We start from the raw sequence: 19,249 nt of genomic DNA on the forward strand, positions 1-19,249 counted from the left end.
AATTTTATTATTATATTTATTATTAAATTTTTACTGGTAATTAATATTAATATTTCCAAAAACCCGAAAGAAACTAATTTTGCATAAATACCACAAACACAACGGAACACCCTATCCCTAACACACTATCTTCCTTCCAAAGAAATCTTTCCCCGGAACCATTACTAAAACTCATCAAATTAACGAACCAATCATCCATTCACCTTCTCGAGAAATCAATTTTCATGTGAGAAACGGGCAAGTATCTCCTTAACGGTAATAAAATCTCTAATTTACCATTGAAAGCTGCTCGTTCGAGGCCTATTTCGACGAAATTTCCCCAGAAGACGATGCATTAGAACGCGCGTAAGTGGCAATTTGCCTGGCACAACGATTTCCAACCGACTCCCTGCTTTCCTTCGCATTCGCCGTTGTTCTTCGGTTACGCCTTCATTATTTCGAACAAAAAAAAGAGAGGAGAAAAGAAAAAAAGGAAGAGAAAAAAAACATTGGACTCCGCATTCTAGTACACACCGTGGCCGCTTCGGCACTTTACGTTTCCCGCTATTGAACATGACATAACGTACTACGAAGTTTCTTCAGCTTTCCCCGACCCTCGTCAAAGGCTGCGCCAACGTCTGTAATTTTCGATATTACACGCTGTGCAGCTCGAGCCACAGATGTTCTCCACCGTACGTCTGACCACTATTTACATAATACGTTTCCCGCGTTAAAACGTTCGTCTGTCCACCTGTGGCACCTCGACGAACAACGTCTGTGACAAGTACGGGTGACCCACGTTTCTTAAGAAGAATGCAAATACTTAAGAAATAGTGAAAAATAGAAAATAAACTGTAATAAAATGAATAATATTGTATATTATGTAACAAAGAAATAATAATATTGTAGAGACTTTGGTTGGTGGTAAATAATAGAACTATTTATTAATTAACAATAATAATAGATTAACAATATGTGGGTGACGATTAAGCATACGAATCTATACTGACTACAATTCAATTCAACAACACAATGACAACTCAGCCAGTTACAACTAATGGTTCACATCTAAAACACAACTCAGAATTCCTCTAAAGAACTGTCTCGCAAGAACTCTCTTCCAATCACTGCTCACTAATCACTTCTGCCTTCTTTTATATCTTCCCCAAAAGCCTCCCCCAACATGACAAAATATGGTCATGCTAAGGGCCTCACGCATCGCCGGGGTTTTTCCGATCAACCTGGCCCTCGAACCGTTGGTGACTTTCTAAGCTAAAGTTACCTATACACGAGGTGGAAATCCTGCAATACTACAATATGATATTATTGACATTATGTGGATTTGGTTTTATTAGTGTGAATGCATGTGTGTGAGGTCGAATAATGGCACGAATGTAGATATGTATGTTTTTGGAAGTGCGAGTGGAAGATCTAGAATGTTGTGCAGTTGCTATGGATCAGAGTCAATGTATTATGAGGAGTTTCAGTTTGTTATAAGGAACGTGAAAGTGAACAATTAGGATACAAGACATGTGTATATTATAATTTCATAACAAATATATAATTGTTATACAACAAACTCACAAATTATGGTACATGCATTCGTATAGCAAGTATCGTGTTATTTATGCTGTCTATACCGCCAACGTTAAATTATCAACGCTGGAATTTATTCGATGAGGTTGAACGATAGTCAATGCTGGTATTTAATTGATGTATTTAACGAAACACTGGGATACGATAATTCAGATGTTCGTCGCGATAAAATGTCAAAGGAGCTGAAAGAATAGCTGAACGCGATCGTTGCGTGCAAACCCTTTTGTAGAGGCTGCGTAGGTGGCGCCAGCGTAGCGAGCTGCTAATTAGCTTATCTTATTGCTAACTTATGTCACTTCCTTTAAATGAATCTGAACTGACATTCTCTGAGCTACAAGACAGTAGGCTGAGGTTTCTAAATTGAAATGGTTAATTGTCCAATTATAATTTACAGAGTTCAAATTATGAGACTTCATTCACGGGAATTTAATGAAGTTCCGAGAAAAGATTTTAGTATGAACATGTGGTAATGGTTAAAATAGATTTTGAATATATATGCGTTGATATAATAAAACAGCGATGTCTGTATACATTCAATTATTTTTTCATAGGCTCATGTAAAATATCATCTTTCATATAGAGACTAATCGCCATTAATAGAACATAATCAAATGGTTTGGTTCTCGAATTTATTCTACGGATGCTTATTGTGTGATTAAATTGTCTGCAATATTGAAATCTTCTTACTGTTTCTTTGCATTGATAATTCGTATTGATTGCAATAGAAGGGCTCGATTGTAAGGCGAGACGTGCTTGAAAACTTAGATTGCGTTACGAAATAATTATTGTAGTGTATCTTACTCGTTGGGTGTATAACTATATCAAATAACGATATTGAATAAGAACTAACGTGATTATTATGTAAAATGTGTTAAATAAATTGTCTTGTGGGACACTTATTTATGAGTATTATAAAATTAATTTACGAATATTTAATTAATTCTTAGAATAATTTAGCGCTATTTACTTTCAACACCTACATTATTTTCGTGACATAGAAAAAAATAATAACCATTAAATTATTTTCATTCACTATCTGTTATTTTTTAATTAAATTACGATGAAATATTAATTATATTATTATTTAATATTAAATATTAAATAGTTTCCCTTTCAAACGTTTGAGTATTGTTAAATTACATTTATTAAATTACAACTGTTAAATTATTAGAACCAAAAATCGTCGCACGAATATTAAATTAAATAAAGGTTTTTAAAAGAAATATGTAGTATTTTAGTAACAAATTTCTATCTTGTAAAATTATGCTTCAATCGTGAATTCCTTTTACAATACCACAGCAATACGATTTTTCAAATTAATCATATCGCTTATCCCGTTTGTCGTAAGACTCCGAGATTATTCAAAGTCCGAATTAATTGCAATCGATAAGGCGATTTCATAGCAGAAAGTATACGAAGCTGTATAAAGGATCTATGAATGAGGAAAGGGTCTCCAGCCTTTTGTCACTATTCCCCATGCATAATTCAGGTTTTCCACTTGTCAGGTCTTTCCGGTGACCTATATTCCAATATAGCATGAATTATTAAACTTCTTCCAAATTCTATATGCCTATCTATTGTACTAATTAGACCAGACTCTTGTACAGGGAGGAAAAAATAATGGCACATTTATTTTATGGTCTGTAATTACCAGTTGAATTATCAGGAAACAATGTCAATTTATAGATAATTCATTATAATGGACATTTCAAATTTCTGTTCCTTAAGGAGTATTACATTAAAGAATATTTTGCAAATGTCTGTTTAACTAATGAAGTGTAATTAATATTTATTCAATGTTGAATTAAATATTAATTAAACATTATTTATCTGTAAATAATGCTTAAATTAGTTACAGTATTTTTATCATTCTTAATAAAAGTATTTTTCAATGAAATTCAGTATATAATTATAAATTCCAAATTAGTCTAATATTATATTCACCCAAATAGTATATTATCTATAATAATAATATAGTAATAATATAGTAATATTCATTAAAAAGTACTGATTCGGATTTTAATATATTTCCTTTAATTTGAATTTACTATTGAAAATTTTACTACTGTACTCCAAAATATTCCTCAATTAGCAAATAAATCGAATATTTATATATTCGTAATTATAAACCTCAAATATGTTCCAATATCAAAATTTTATTTTCGTACATACATAATGTCCAAGTAGTATTTCCAAAAAAAATTTTAATTCGGTTTCCTGAAGTATTCATAAATTTTAAGCGTATTTCTTCTAAATTTTGAATGGGAATTTACTAGAAAATATTTCTTCCCTCTCATCAAAATATTTATAAACAGTTCGAATCCAATCGATCAACGTCCAAGCCTATTTTCGAGGCACTTGTGCCCATCACTGTCTTTAATTAATCTATCACCTGTAGCAGATAAAACGGTACGCTATATTAAAAATGAAATTCAAGACGGAAAACTTGTTAGTCTCACTTGATAAAGTAAAGTTATTGTGTTGCGTAGGTTGAAATAACCTACACGTCGCACGCCAACTTAATCTTATGTGACTGGTGAATATGAGATGTACACGCGATGAGAACTTAGCTAACGACATCAGCTATCTAGCAGAACTGTTTTCTGTCTGACTTGTTACAAGAGCTGTCCCGAGATAACTTTTCCATAGTGCTTTTTAGAAAATAGAACTTGCTTATCCCTCGAGTTCCTGTGGTATAGGGGACTTTGATATTACGATTTGAATGAGGATGAGCAAGGTTGGTACAGTAAAACCAGCCAGTTGTGAAGATTAATATCTAAGAGGAGTGTGCAAGTGGAAGATGTGAAAAGGGTCTCGTGGAACTTGTTGATTAAAGTTCGAAATAGCAAAGAGAGGAAATAGAATTCTATTTGTCTTTTATGATATATTCCTTAATAATATTTCATATCATTCCTTTATTTTTAATTTAAATATTTTTCTGAAATATTAAATTGTATTGTGTTTATTATTTTTCTCAAAATTAATACCTCGTTTTTATTGTATTTATTAATACATAATTTTATTAATACAAATATAAATTTATATACTAATTGTTTGAATGATATGTATAGCTATTTGTATTTTTATTTTATTCTTGGCAATATTAATAAAAGAGTGGTGTAATATTACAGGAACCATTGATCGCTGTTAAGGGTTGATGAGTAAATATATTTTATAGCAATGTGTATTTAATACAATTTTGTATGAGAATTAAATAAAAAAACGTAGATTGCTAATTTATTTTGAATTTATTATAAATTTTTATATTGCATTTGGAAATGAAATTGTAGAAATAGTACATGGATGTACTAGAAATACACATTAAAATAAAAATTGAAAATTCAACGTGTAATTATTAAAAAATAATTTAATTAAAAAATAAAGTTATTTAATTAAGTGAATTGACAATGCATATTATGTTCTAGGAAATTAATAGAAATTTCAATTATGACATCAATTCAAACTATAAAAATTTCCACAAAAATAATAGAGACAATTTTCAAAGATTAATCTACCTCTTTTTATTAATTACTAAACTAATCAAATTTTCATTATTAAAATAAAAACATAGTTATACAATACCACTCTACTTATTACTATCCGAGTTTATTATACCCATGTACCTACTACGAGCCTAATAACTCTACTAAAACAGCAAAAACAGCTTTCGTCGAGTATTTTCAACTCTATAACTTTGTAATAAAATTAATTTTTTTTCGCCTCCTTTCTTTCATTTTTAACTATCTCGTTTGACGAGAGATACAGAAAAAGATCCATGTGTCACAAATACATCGTTCACTCGCGATAAAATATCCTGCCCATTATCCTTTTTGCGGTCTATACTCGCGGTTCAGAGGATCTTTCTTGCTCAGATCGAGGCAGTAAACTACTGAATCATACACGAAGGCACGTGCGTTTACTTTCGCGTGCTAAGACCCTCGATTGTGCATGTGCTGCCTTAATCGTTGGTTAATTGCTTCAAATTTCGTAATGGCTGAATTTGTAATCGGGATTGTTGCGTGACGATCATTGTAGCTACAGATAGACGCGAAGCAGGAATATCGAGAGAGAGAGAGAGAGAGAGAGAGAAAGAGACTGATTCGAATTGCGAGTAAGAACAAGTAAGTTTTATTGAAGGATTATCATGAAATTTGCGATTTATTATACAGCTAATTCTTCCTACAATGGGGTTTGAAAATTATTTGAGGGCATTCGTATAATATAATATTCTTACAACACAATTTTGATGAAATTTTTATAGAATTTTTGTGTATGTTGATCTATTTTAAATTTTCTGAATTGTTTGAATTTTTAAATAATGTATACAATGTGTAGAAATAGTAGAATTGAATTTTTATTTACTAAGTTTAGGTTGATTATTTTATTTATTTAGTTTAATCTTATTTTCTCAAATCTTGTATAATAAAGGAATAATACAGAAGTTTTATTTATGGCAACCTAATTTTAATTCTTCAAATTTTTATATGTAAAAAAACAGCAGAATGGAATTTTTATTTTTAATTTCACGAGTTTTGAAAATAATTCCGAATTTTTATAATGTCAACCTTTCTTCCTACTTTCTAAAATTTAATATTAAATTCAGTACATGTATATTTTACTCTTTATATCTAATGTTATCTATTATTTATTACTCTTTCGTACAATACAAAATTTTTCCGCATCATAAGAAAATTACCTATAAAATTGAAATTGAAATAAAATTGAAATTTGAATTTCTAGAGTTAAATCCGATTAAAAATTATTTCAATTATTATTATATAAAATTAAATAAAAATTACACGTCAACATATATGTATATAAATGCATATAAAGATACATAACTTGGAATTTAAAATTAAGATATTCCTTTACGACGAATAATTAAATCTCAACACTTAACATACAAAACTTAGCCTCAGCATTCAATGGCTTCCCTTTTCATTTAGATTCAATTAATCGATTCCATTGTCTCGAGAATGTAGGAACAGAAATTGCAGACAATTTTGCAATAAGAATCCGCCGATTACCAATGATTTCTTTCTATCGGATGCACGATGCTGTTGCAATTTCTATTTCATTTATCCGAGCTCTTTACGCAATGCAAATGATGCGATACGTTTCGACACGTCCATTAGAGTAACATGAAACTGATATCTTCCACGATTGACTCGATAAATCAATGAATCGCGATCATTTTATTCAATGATATCCGAGAATTGCTACACTGCAAGATCACTTTATTATCAAAAGATTGTTAAACCTCAAATGGATGAATTAATGATCTTCATGGAAGGATCATCAAATTTTTCAGCTTCAATAATACTTTCTTATCTGCTGAACTGTCTGAGTCAACTTAGAAATGATTTGCAAATAAATTTCTTGCGTTACTTGAAAATAACTATGTACCATGGAGAAAGGCAGAATATATAAATTCTAATAAAAATTTCGTTCAACCAATTGAGTTGTTATGTAAAAGAAGTTAAGAAACACGAGAGATAATTATGTTTTTATGAGTCATGCTTTCCTCAGGAATTTTTTCTGCATCAAGAGTTAGAAATTAGTAAGGATGAAACGATTCATTTTAATTATCCTATATGCGAATATGGCGATTCTTTAACGGAAAGAGAATGAACATTCTTCCATTTACTTTAAATAGTATCCCCATGATTAATTAGAAATTAAACTATCAAATTCCTTATTTATATTTTAATTTAATAATTTATATTACGTTTCATATTTTACATTTTACATAATTATATTGGCATATTTTATATTATATAATATGTATTTCCAAGTCTCCTTGCAAAAATTCTCAGAATCATTTATGTGAACACTTATAATACATATGTAACACTTATGTGAACAGCGTTTTCCAAATAATTACCCATTAGTTCTGACATAATTCGATTGACACCCAGCATGTGTTAGTAATAGCAACACATAGTCCCATAAACCCTATTGCATCCAAGTTCAACGAACGTCCTCCTCTATTCACTATTTCTCCCACCAAAAATTGTCCCGATCATCAACTATCAATTGTCTGTACTAACTACTGTGGTATTGTGAGCTGGGAAGGACTCTAGCAAAGGAAGCAGTATTAAGAGTGGTATCGGTTTCGGCTTAGGCGTTTAGGGTATCATCTGGAGTGCATGCGGACGAACGGATGACCACGTGTAAGAATTGTATGGATGAGATACTTATGACCGAGTCGGTACAAGCAATGAACAAAGTCTAGGAATGGGTCCGAGTGTCTGAAATATCTGGTCCACCAAGGGCGAGCTCGCGCGGAAAATGAGTGATCAACGAAGAGAGCTTGCGTATGAAAAGAGAGAGTGCTAGAATTTAAATAAGGGTGCAAGGGCGTGAGCGAGGCAAAATGTGTTTAATCGAGACATAGTGAGTAGAGAATCGTGTGTTTGAGAGTTAGGGTCGAGAGAAACCTAGTGTAATATTTTAATTAAATAAATCTGTTTTGTTATTAAAAAGGAGTCGTCGTTTATTAGACGAGCAGATCTCTGTCAGCATAGGAAGATCATTCAGACACTAGAAGATCGCGCAGAACTGAACGATCTCGAAGAACACGAGAAACGCTTGTTTCAGGGTTGTACACGCGATCTTTGGTCCATGACAGGTCAGACGTACCCAGGTTCCTCAGGATTCGAGTCGGCCAGGGCTAATTCAGTCGCTGGGGCTCTAATCGCGTTTGGCCGATTAATCGCCTCGAAAATCAAGGAACCCTTGACGCGAGAGAAACGGGGCGACCACGAGGCCTGTAAAGTTTAAACGCCAACTTAATTCCTAGAGAACCGGCTGTAATTAGGCGGTCGAGTTGACTTTTTGCGCGCGCGGAACGCATGAAAGCGGTGGGACCTCTTCGCTTTGGGGTGAAGCTTCGTTAAAAGTTGAACGCGGGCGTAGAGACTTTTGTTCGGCTTACTTTGACGCGGTTTTGGCAGAATTATCCTTGAAAGTAACTCGTTCTGTGTTGCTTCTGTTAATAATTCTCAGCATATTTTCCAGCAGTTACTCCACGCTCTCGCTTTTGAAGCTTCTGAACCAACAGAGTGTAGTGTAATTTCAAGGAGGCAGGAATTTATTGTAGCAATAACTATGATACCCTAGCACTGGTAATCATATTTGTAATCATTTATAATAGTGTCAGTTGGAAAAGTTGAACCCAAAAATGTCACAGACGCCAAAATGATGTAATTTACTCCAGTGTGAGAAAATTATTATAAAAATTTTGACTCAAATTATAACTACACGATTTATACAGGAACGTATTAAGAAGTGGAATAGAGTATTTATTGAAAATTTGGTTTTCCAAGACCTATCAAAAATTTTCCAATTAAATACATTTTATAAATACATATAGAAAAATTTGAAACAACATTAGGTACTTGTAAAATAAACTACTATAAATAAAAAATTTAATGAAGGAGGAATTTATTACCTTCTAGTGTAGTATTACAATTTACAATCAAGGAAAGTATTTAAATTACAAGAAGTATTAGAAATATCTGAAATATTTTACTGCAGAATAAACAAATATTTTATAAATTACTGAAACTGTGAATATTTAAGACTTTATATATCCCTCGCAATAAATAAAGTATATCTCTGTGATTTAGACTACTTACACATGACAAATTTATTTCTATATTAATTTATTTCCTTCACTCATCCTGCAATAATCAAAAACAAACATGGAATACAGAAGAATATAATAATCAAGAACACGTTTTAACCAGGGAAAAATCGGAAATTTAAGTCTCGTTTGAACTGGCATAAAACAGCTAATGGGAAATGCAAGTTAGGGTAGGTCACGTGACTCTGACAATGAGTGGTATTTGAAAAACGAAGCAGATGTAAAATAAAAATTACGACAATATATAAATCCTATCGAACAGCAGATTCCTAGGTTTCCCGAAGCTTCTGCCTGCATCTCGAATCCATAATCGAAGAGAATTCCGAAAAATAAAATGAAGGGTAGCGTAAGAATGTTAGGCGGAACATGGCTGTACTGCGAGTCAAACATTTCAATCATTCGCGTAATTTGACGATCGACGAAACGGTGAAGGAGCATAAAATGATTCGACGCTACTGTACAAGTCAGGGATCAATGCGTAAAATTGAAATGAACATTATTATTAGAGGTCTGGATTCTTGTGACACGTAGAGCCGGTCATCGCATACCGGCAATATGAGAACCGAGACAGAAAATCCTCAACTATTAATACGCCCTATCTTAACTCACTCTGTACAACTTATTATTAAGAGAATTATTCGGATTTTTATGGAGCGATGAGTTCAGATGGAATTCTATTTCATGGACGGCTTGTGTAATCACGATAGTGGATATGGACCGCCTGTTTTCATTTTTGCTGAACGTTATCGCGGTTGATAACGGTGCACTCCTTGTCACATGATAGGCTTGTGCATTTTTATTAGTTGTAACGGTGTGTGTATAGTGTACTTTGTACATGTAGATATGGTATGAATATATGTTTATAAAAATATATTATTGCATATTATAATATATTATATTGTATCGTGTAATATATATAATAGTTATTTACATTCGTATCATATTATATACATACGGTATATTTATTTATAGTATATAGTATATTTATTTAGATTTTCGTAAGTATAGTTATCTAGTAACGGTTATTCGTTATTTATATGTTATATTACAACATGTAATATATAAGTATTATATTTGTAATATATATGAGCCGTTCACTGTACAAATAGATTAACTCTACTTTTTGAAAAATCTTGAATTTAAATGTCAAAGCACATGGTATAGTCATAACTACATTATTTCATTGCATTTCTCCAATTTTTGTTTTATGGAGTTAAGCAATTTGTGCAATGAACCGCTTATATGTATCTTTACATTCGTATGTATAGTTATGGTTTGTTCATAATTTTTATTTCCTAGTTAGATTTTATGGATATTTTACTCGCTTCTGTATTGAAACAATTAACCTAATCGATAGAGCTACGTCAAGTAGCAGATTCCAATGTGTTTTCAAATGTATCATGCACTTCAAAATTATTAATATATTGAAATATAATCAAATAAGGATAAACGTACATTGTAATATATAAAGTATTAAATTTAAATACTTTAAATACCCTCACAGAACTATAATATCTCTAACTCGTTTCTAATATACATATAATTTATAAATCCGTTCTAAAGAGGATTCAATATAAATTTAATATTAAATTAAGTTATTATTAGTATTAATAAATTTATGAAACAAATATTATTAAACAATAATCACTCCCATTTATTAATAATTGTTTACAATTATTCTAATTTATTATTAATTCTAACACTGACAAATTATTTGCTAATGATCAATATTGTCATACTGACACCAATAATCATGAGCTATCCACCTCTCCCTCAGCTATTTAATATAAATTTACGAAACAAATATTACTAAACAATAATCACTCCCACTTATTAATAATTATTTACTATTAATCAATTTCTACACTATCAAATGATTTAGAAATGATCAATATTTACACCAACAATCGTCTGCTAACAATCATTCTGATTCAGTAGCCAATCTCTCTAAAACCTCATATCCCTTCAACTCCCTATAACAATCATTCTGAAAAATCCCCACAATACTTCCACATCCCACAAATTTTCAGTACCACCTAAAACATCGTCAAACAAAACCAAAGATATAATAGTATCGGATTTCATAGTATCCTCAATCACCTCAGTCAATCCACCCATCCCCAACAATCGCAAATAACATTTCCGAAGCAAGAATCTCCATGAAGATCCGTCTAATCCCTAATCCCATTTCCAAAGCTTCCCCTAGCGCTGCATCTCCCTAGGCTCGTTAACCTGTTAGCGACACGCGAGAATGAGAGTCTTTTGGAAGCCATGGAAGCCTAGGCTCCTTCCGCTCTGCTACGGAGGAGACCGTAAATAAATAATAGAATTTAGCCAATGAAAGCGGCTCAACGTCGTTGAAATAGGTCCGAGCACTGACCCCGAGAGCTTCGATCCGTCGCGAGTCCACGCTTAATTGAACCAGCTACGGAGGAGACCGTAAATAAATAATAGAATTTAGCCAATGAAAGCGGCTCAACGTCGTTGAAATAGGTCCGAGCACTGACCCCGAGAGCTTCGATCCGTCGCGAGTCCACGCTTAATTAAACCGCTCTGTACAACTACGTGTGCACCAGAGCACACACTAGCACACACGCACACATCAGCGGCGCCCACGTGCAATTTTAATCTATGCGCGTGCCTGCATTGGACACCGTACGCATGTCGCTAACGCAAAAACATCGAGACGCGATTCCCGCTTGTTCCACGGCACAAGGAAGTCGTTTGGTATCGAGATTCGAGCCGTGTCTGTGTGGGTGACTGGACGAGGGAACGATTTTTCAGAATTTGTTGCAGACAGTGCAGAGGAAGCCGGTTTTAGAAATATAAGCTTAATTAAGATTTAACGAATGACCGTTTAGCACGGACGTGTCTCTGCGTTTCGGTATCTCGGAGAACCGGAAGTGGAGGCTGCAGCGCGAGATAGCTCCAGTCTGTCAGAGAGATCTGCTTGGAATGTATTTATATACAGTGGGTCAAAAAAGTATCGATAATTAGCTGGTAATTAATTCTGCCGCGTATAAAATTAATACTAAACATGAAAAATAATTTATTAGGATAGGTTAAACTACTTATAGGGCTTTGGTAATTTGGAATTACTGTGTTCTTGACTTGTTTGATAGGGAGCTCTACTACGTGCATCAAAACAGTATCAATAATTAATTGGTAATTAATTGTATCGCATACAAAATTAATATTAAAAATGAAAAATAGTTATTTAGGGTACGTTAAAATACACATGGGACTTTGGTAATTTGGAATTGCAATGTTCTCAGCTTATTTACCGGAAAAATCTAAGTGGGTCAAAAAAATATCGATAATTAATTGCTAATTAATTGTATCGCGTATAAAATTAATATTGAAAATGAAAAATAATTTGTTTAAAATACCCATAGCGCTTTGGTAATTTGAAATTGCAGTGTTTTCAGCTTATTTCCCAGAAAGATCCGCACGGAAAGTATTTATGTACAGTAGACCGAAAAATATTAGTAATTAATTGTATCGCGTATAAAATTAATATTGAAAATGGAAAATAATTTGTCAGGATACGTTAAAATATCCACAAGCCTTTGGTAATCTGTAACTACCGTGTTCTCGGCTTTCATAAATGCTTTCTTCCAGTGAATGCTAATTTTGCGATGCCTATAAAGCGTAAACAGAATGTTTTATGCGACATTTCGCCAGGAAAAGAATTTTTTAATTAACGCAAAATTAATCCCCCGCGAACTACATGGAATATTCCCAGATCTCGCTGTGTGTTTGGCAACTTTTAATTAATCCAGTTCTCCGTGCAATTGCAGTCCGTTTTGCGCCGCCATTGTACAATAAGAGAGGACTTTTTTAAATGAATTGTTGCCACTTGTATTGAAATTTTATATTAAAGTTCACGAGCCTCGCGATTAAAATGATCTGTGTTATTGCTGCGTGAAACATTGAGAATGCACGCTATTGATTGCATCCGGCTTTTGAAAAATCTATTTTTCTCTTTGGCACTATTGATTCCTATAAAATGTAACAAATTCCGAACAATTGATGAATGGTAGACTTACTAACAAAAATTCAGAAGCAAACGAATTCTGATATTTCTTAATTGATTTTAGTTAATTATATTTTACCGTATTTTATATCCTTTTAATTGATTTTAAATAAAAATGCAATTAATTTAATATATCTCACTTTTGAGATATAATTGTATATTAAAATTAAAAATACAACGAAGATATGATAAATAATAAGTGCAAATTTATTATACCTTACATTTCTATTGACGTAAATTATTAATATTTTGTACCGATAATTCATTTTAATTTTATAGATATACTTTAATATAAATACTTCAATATTTTTATTTTACTGTACGTATACAGAAGTAACGAAAATTGCTTCCCTGGAGAATTTTATTTCCTGTCATATATAATAAACTCATTTTCTTATTTTCTCTATCATCTGTACGATGTTATTTATCATATGGTGCGTAACTATTAGTTTCGTGTTAATTGAATATCAGATACGCTGCTTCTAATTGCACTACAAATTGCACCCGTTATCTACGAACGAAAGAATACGGAAAACAATTAAAGAAACTAATCTGCAGCTTAAACGATTTCCATTAATCCGTATTCAATATCCATTCACCGCTAATTACGACTACGAATTATGAAGTAACTTTAATTACTTGCGTAACTCGAAAACGAAATCGCAGGCTTACCTGTTAAGCCATTATAACGTAACGTGACTTAGAATTTACTAACTTTTCACGTGCATACTTGCTATATTATAGCGTCCTATTACTATAGCCATCATAATAATTAGTATAATATTACTTGCAAGTATTCAAATTGAATTTTGAGAAAATGTAATTAATTCTAATCTTCATACCGATTCGTAGAACATCTGCATGACAGTTCCAAATCAAAGGCTGTTAAATTAAGATATTTCGTGAATTCGAAATTTTCAGTCGGATAAAGAGGAAATATAAAATTGGGAAAAGTGATAAAATTGAAATTACCTGCGTCAGACATTTTTGTATATTATTATATTATTGTATATATTCTGCTTCACTGTATTCAACAAAAATTTACGTTAAAATTGTGCTGACGATGAGAATGTAATGGATATTTAAAACGAAATATTTTATTTGCCTGACAAAATCAGTATATTTCAAATTTAAAAAATTTGTAGGCTTTCCGAATTTTGCAAATTATTGAATTAAATATCGCGAATTTTTTAATTACTTGTTGAGATATTCTATATTATTATGATATGTATACGTGGCGTAGATGCGAAATTCGTCTGAAAATTTGTCTGAAAATTTGCCAATATAGTTCCCCGACGTTTACGACCTACGATAATTAAGGTTCTCGATCCTATAATAACCAACGTGCTAATTCTGTTCTAGATGTTGCGAACTCAGATCTCAGAAGTCAGAACTCAAAAATTAGAATTGAGAACTAAGAACACAGAACATAGAATGCAGAATGCAGAATGCAGAATGCAGAATGCAGAATGCAGAATGCAGAACTCAGAACTCAGAACTCAGAATTCAGAATTCAGAATTCACAACTCAGAACACAGAACACAGAACGCAGGACTCAGAAATCAAAACTAACAACTCAGAATTCACAACTCAAAACTAATAATTAACAAGTAACAACTAATAATAAGTCGTCTCACGTTAATTTGCAAGCTAATGCAGACACCAGCAGACGTAATATCTTGTCGCGTCGCGACACTCGCGTTCATCTGATTTGCAATCACAAATGCCACGCTACTATTAACGAATCGAATATTAGAACGGAACACGCTGCACCCTGTCACCCGTTTCCGATATTTATCTCCGTTTATTCAGGAACTGACATTCATTCTTGTCAGGTGGCCTTTTAATTAAATCAAAGACGAGATTTAGCTTCCGTACGATAAATAACTAAAACATTTTTAAAATTAAATTGGAGACCCTACGAAATTTCTATTCTAAATAATATTTAAATTCATTTAATTTGGATTAGAATTAATTTTGCTTTTTTAAAATGCATTCAAAAATTTTTGTGACAGTAATACGGTTTATTTTTAATATCAATGAAATTGAAGTTATTATTAATTAAATAGTAATTAAAATGGAAATGAATTTTAAATTTGATGGATTTTGTAAACAACTGGTTAAGTGTCAAAATGGATGATTTGGATATGGATGTGATACAACTACTTTTGAGTTTGAAGAGCTTACTGAAGAGCTTTTGGTCTTCTGAGTCCTGCCAAAAGTGCTTGTGTATCTTTAGCACATTTTATTTTCGTTATGTGATTTTTCAACTAAATAGAAAACGAGATTTTGGCGTCACATGACAAAAATCTAGATATCTGTACGATAATATTAGATATATTTTATTTGGATTGAAGAACTCGGTCATCTAAAGCTCTGTTAAAAGCACTTTTCCAATTAAATCCTAGACTAATAAATAATCAGTATATCCCGAAATAATGTCACTAATTCCAAGGTCTATTAAAAGTCTGTCTATACTTATACTACATTTTGTTAATATATAACATTATATATCTTATATTATTAATTTAAAATTAATATATAATAGATGTACAATTAAGAAAACGAAGTGTAAATTTCCCAGAATATTCTTGACTTCCAAATGAGAGATTTAAAAATGTTTAGTATCATACTTAATTGCGACAGTAGGATCTTTTCGAAAATATATATCTATATCAATACTCTATATATCTGTAATGTATTACATTCTTTCTCGCCAACTAACTTTTCGATTACACGAAAAACTATATTTAAAATAATCTAGCCATCTTCAATAATAAAATAAAAGATCTGATAATTCCCAAGGATAAAAATACAGAATTTCAATATTTATAGTACCATACTTAATTTAGACTCTTTTCAAGGTCTATCAAAACCTTTCATATACCCACGATATACTTGTTAATAATTAATCTATCGATTATTCCAAAAATAATTTCATCCTTCACCAATAAAGGAATTAATCGTATTTTTAATCAGCCAATTTCATACTAAACCACCATGTAAAACATTTTGACAGCTGACATTTCAAGGCTTATTTTTACGAAATTTTGTTCCATTCTGACCTATTGTCTTTTTCTCTGGTATCCCATAAAATATGGAAAGTTACCTGCATATGTGACTAACCTCCGATTAAACTGTAGACGAAATCTCGCAGGATCGATAAACGATCCGAGCTATTCCCGAGATTATACATAATTCAGCTCGGCCGCGACGTCAAACTATGATCCCGAGGATCCTTCGCGTGAAAGTTGAACGTCAGTTTATACGTTTTCCGGTTCACGTTTTCCGCGTATGTGGACATAACTGCTCGGTCACTGAATAAATTAGCGCTTTACGACGACACCGAACTACACGCTTGAAAGCCGATGAATATTTAAGGCATTTCCAGATTATACGAGACACACGACAGATGTCGATATATCCCCGTGTGTGTATTTTTACTTTCACCAGGAGAGCGTGGCGTGGTAGCGAACGAGGATAACGAGATAGAATAGTTCGGATTTCTGCAATTTTGATAAAAGGAAGTGTGAAACACGCGAGTGGAAGAAAGTTCGCGATGCGATGCCAACTTGGGATAAGAGACCGTTTTGTTCTCGTTTCTTTGCAATTTCTTAGCGAATTAAATTATACATACGAATGTCTTAATTGCGGGTTAATTTGCAAGTGGCGGTTAGATTGATTGTGCGTGAAAGTTTCTGGCGCATGTTGTGGAACTATCTTTCATTCGGACACAGTTGGCATAGCAGAGATGGATTTGCAAAATGATATATCATGTTATCAAACTTCTGTGCTAGCTACTGTCATGTCATTAAAAGAATCGTCTTGGTAGTCAAATGTAATTGATCATGCAGTTGCGTGCATTCTTTTCAGAATTAATCCTTTACTATGGCAGTCTATGATAGTTCCAAGCCTATATTTTGTATAAAATAAATTCTACATCTGTGACTATAATGACAGTTTGGTTTATGATACTGGGACTATCATTTCGTCATATTTCACGTGTGTTTGGTTCAAAATGAGCCATATACCTGTGACAATAATTATAGTGGAGTCTATGCTAGACCTAGACCTATTATCTTACCAATCTTTACATGTATTTTGTTTCTTAAATTAGTTTTACATCCATTACTATAATCATAGTGACATTCATAGTAGACCTAGGTCTATGAACACCCAAAATCGACGTTTATTTCTTTTCTCAAAATAAACCCTATATGTACGACTATCAGCCAAATAGTTTGGCTGATACTGGGATTATTGTCCCGTCACATTTCACGAGTTTTTATTTCAAAATGAACCATATACCTGTGACAATAATTACACCGAAGTCTATACTAGGACTAGACCTATTACCTCACCAAACTTTACATGTATTTTATTGAAAATTAGCCTTATATCTATTACTATAATCACAGAGACGTTTATTGTAGACCTAGGCATAGGACCTCACCAAACCTTATATGTATGTTCCTTTCAATTATCCTTCCATCTATAATTAGAATCACAAATATGTCTACGATAGACCTAGACCACTAATCCATCAAAGTTCATTTATTTTTCTCAAACATTCCTCAGAAACTAACCTGTACCTTAAATGTACTTTCAATTACATACATTTACAGCAAATCTAGACCCAATCACCTCGTCACATCAAACCTGTAATACGTCTAGAACAGGTCTAGACCTAACCAGTCTCCCCCATATCGACGAAATCTACAGCTAAACAGTACACCAACTCCTTCAAAAGTTTCCTTCAATATTCTCCCCTATAAACTTTACCCATCACACGTTGAAATGAAACAAAAAGGGTGCCAAATTTTCCCCCTAACCAATTGGCTCTTTTACTGCACCAGCCGCGTGTTGCAACGAGCCTGCAAGGGCCTCTTACGCGGACATGGCAAGTGGTATTGCCTAGTTTACGATCGTTCCAATTGCGGTCATGACAAAAGAAAAAAGGGAAATCGATTTCTCTGTAAACCGCAACGCAAACGACCGTTATTGCCGCTATCCTCGCAGCAGATCGAGTGTGGGCATGTTAATAAAATGCGTTCGCGATGAAAAAAGGCTGACGTCAGACGGTGGATTGATCTTAACGATTGTCGCTTTCTTTGGTCCCCTGATAACGATGTGACGAGTATCTCGTAAAGTATTTGCTTAAACTGATCGTTACTGCGGATGGCACGAACCATCAAAGCGATGTTCCCTGCAGATGTTTGCGTATCAGGAAATTGTCAATTCGATAATCGAATAGCACGAATGTAAATTCCGGGAGAATTCCTGATTAATAAATAGGCATATATGTAAATTTCGTTGAAATTATCGACGTTAAAAGTCTATTCTGGCTGATAAAAAGATACGTGTAGGGTCATAAAATTTTGATATCCCTGTGTAATAAAAATGTGATAACTAAGTGTAATAAAAATGTAGTCTATACTGTCCTAAATGTGACCCAAAAGTGTAATTAGAGGGAATGTTGTGAACGAAATTACGTGAAAATTAAGATTTATGAAATATTTGAACGATAATTATCGCGTTGACTTGCGAATTTTTATTTGTATAGTGATTCTATGAAATTAAAATTTTAGATGATTTTTATTTTTCTCTTAATGAGAAAATTTAACTGAAAAGCTTAGATTCTAAGTATGTGTATAACATTATTTTAGAAAAATATTATGAGACACTTACAATTTTATGATTTCCTTCAATAAAAACTGGCAGTGCAGGGTTTACAGCATCATTAGTTGAAGCTTCGATGTGGTTGTATTAGCAGTATATCTGAAACAAATATGAAAAATCGAGTTGTCAATATGTGCATATATTCATAAATTAATTTTAATACTAAGAATAAAGTATTCGGAAAATTCAAATTGTTATTTTAAGGTACTAAGAACAAATTTGCATTAAAAATTCTAATAAAATATAATAAAAAACGTGGAATGCTTCAAAAGAATGTTTGAAATAATGAGTAAAATAATAAAATAATAAAA

The 19,249-nt window shown here is 32.5% G+C and overlaps 1 protein-coding gene across 1 annotated transcript in view; it reads right to left on the minus strand.

The window, feature by feature from the left end:
* The window catches only part of LOC108552578 (uncharacterized), a 133,793-nt gene extending 114,767 nt beyond the window's left edge, over window positions 1-19,026 (minus strand). The window contains exon 1 of the mRNA XM_017907199.1: window positions 18,948-19,026. The gene's annotated coding sequence lies outside the window, so the exon portion shown is untranslated. The remainder of the gene's footprint in view (window positions 1-18,947) is intronic.
* Between the last annotated feature and the right edge of the window lie 223 nt (window positions 19,027-19,249).

This window comes from Eufriesea mexicana, unplaced genomic scaffold (genome assembly GCF_001483705.2).
Source record: "Eufriesea mexicana isolate 0111107269 unplaced genomic scaffold, ASM148370v2 scaffold7286, whole genome shotgun sequence".
NCBI classification, from domain to species: domain Eukaryota; kingdom Metazoa; phylum Arthropoda; class Insecta; order Hymenoptera; family Apidae; genus Eufriesea; species Eufriesea mexicana.